Genomic DNA, 2393 nt, shown 5'->3' on the forward strand with positions numbered 1-2393 from the left:
CTCAGATTAACGGCCGAATCGCTTTTCTGAGGATCATAAACATATAAACAGATATTATCAGTGCTTTAGTTATGATCTATCGCTAATAAACATACAAGCCTGAACGACTACTTTACACAATATACAAGCAAATCATCAGTAAAATCACTAAAGACGCGCTGAATATGAAACACAATCATTTAATAATAATTAACCGTTTCTGATGATTTAACGCGATTAGTTTAATCCTCACCTGCTCTCTGATCGCACGCCTTCAGTTCCGCCGTGAGTTTAAAAGCATCGTGTGATAATAAAGCTCTGAGATACTGAGATTTCAGAGGAGTTTCTGAATTGAAAACAGAAAGTTTAAACTCCGAAGCGCCGCGTCTCCATCACAGCAACCAGACAGAAACATGGCGGCCGCCGCAGCCGAGCTTCAGAATAAAAGTCCCGCAACAACACATGCGCCTACACAGCATATCAATATAAATATCATGTGTTCTCAAATCATTCATCGCATCCAAAATTTACGTTTTTGTTTACCTAAAATATGTATTGCATGTATATATAAATACTCTATATATACTACAATATATATTTTGAAAATATTCACATGTATATACATTTATATTTCATATTATATATAAATATATTTAATTTATAAACATAACATATTTGTCTTTAATGTATACATGCATGTGTTTGTATTTATAATAAACTAAATATGTTAAAAAACCTTTTAATTTAATTAATTAAATTCTGGATGCGATTAATCGTTTGACGGCACTAATTATAATATATAAATATAATATAAATATAAAATGTAAATATACGACTAAAATTATTTATTTTAATCAATTATAACATAAGGAAGGTATCTGGAAATGTCTAGGAAAGTAGTATGAACTTCAGTTTTTTGTTTATTTGTTTTTTACAATATAATATAATAAATTAAATTAAATTGAGGAACTCTTTGTAGCATTGGTAGCTCCTGTTTCAAAAAGACAACAATGCAATAAAAACAACAGCAGAGAGTTTTATAAGATCCAGCATCGTTTATTAATATGTGCTTTAGTAACACCGTACACACCAATACAATTATTCACACTTGGCTTTAATATATGAGAACATGTGAAAAAATGCTAAGCATATTAGGCAAGCCTTAATATAGAAAATATCAATAAATATCAGTGTAAAAAAAACAAGGCAAGCTGCTTTAAGATCATAAGTTTGTGACATTCATGATGGTCCTCTGGAAATCACGGTCAAATGTCGAAACAAACACACTCACTGTGCTTCACATCAATCCAGACTTGACCAGACAGCAGGTTAATGTTATACATATGCTAACAGTAGTTTAATCACACTGCAGCAGACGGATCTGATTCAGGCTCAAACACATGACGCTTGGCCGCTTTGAGTCAAGATTCAATGCAGAGGAATGAATGAATGAATGAATGAATGAATGAATGAGTGTTTGGAGCATTTTCAGATGGAAAAGCAGCCCCCAGCGTTCAGAGAATCCAGAATCCTTCCCAAATCAAATCCCACACGAGCGCTCATATTACACTAAACGAGACGTGATGAGATGATCAGTGAAGATCCGCTGGGCTAAGAGAAGCAGAACTGTGGGTTCGGGCTGTTACTCGTCTACAGGCTCAAGATTGGGTGCAACGATCCGTTCTTGGATGAAGCATCACGTGGCAAAAGCATATCTGTATTTGACTTGTGTGCTGTGATTAAATGAGCAGAGATGCCTTCTGAGCGTGAATCGTGGGTATACTGGGCTCTTGGGAGTGAAGAGGAGTGCAGGGTGGATGGAGATGATCCGGAGACGCTCCATTAGCAGCGGTTCTCCAGTGTAATGTACTCCAGTGGCGTTAGCATGCAGCGGATACCATGACGTGTCTGGAATAAGCGACTGACGTCATGAACGAAAGATCAAGATCTGACATCATCTAGCATCTCTTCAAACTCAAACTTTGACTGAGTCCAGAAGAAACCCAGCCTGCTGCATTAAAGAACGATAACTATAACTATATCTCAGCTGGAGCAATCGTGCTTTAGGGTGTTGTTTTTCAGCTGAAGAATGATAAAACATTTACAGCCAATCAGAATACAATGACTTTCAAGAGCTGGAGATTTTAAAGAGACGGCACGCGCTTACAATAAATGGAACATTAATGTGTGGAATATAGTTATATTTAACATAATAGTCATGTTATAGTCATCACTATACTTAACATAATATTTATCGTTATAGTCAACGTTTACTCAATAATTATTGTAACAGTCAACGTTATGATTATCATTATAGTCAATGTTATACTCACTGTTACAATCATCGTTATATTGTTATAATCACTGTTATACTCAGCATTACAATCAATGTTACAGTTAACGTTATATTGTTT

The sequence above is a fragment of the Barbus barbus genome (assembly GCF_936440315.1).
Source record: "Barbus barbus genome assembly, chromosome: 31".
Taxonomy (NCBI): domain Eukaryota; kingdom Metazoa; phylum Chordata; class Actinopteri; order Cypriniformes; family Cyprinidae; genus Barbus; species Barbus barbus.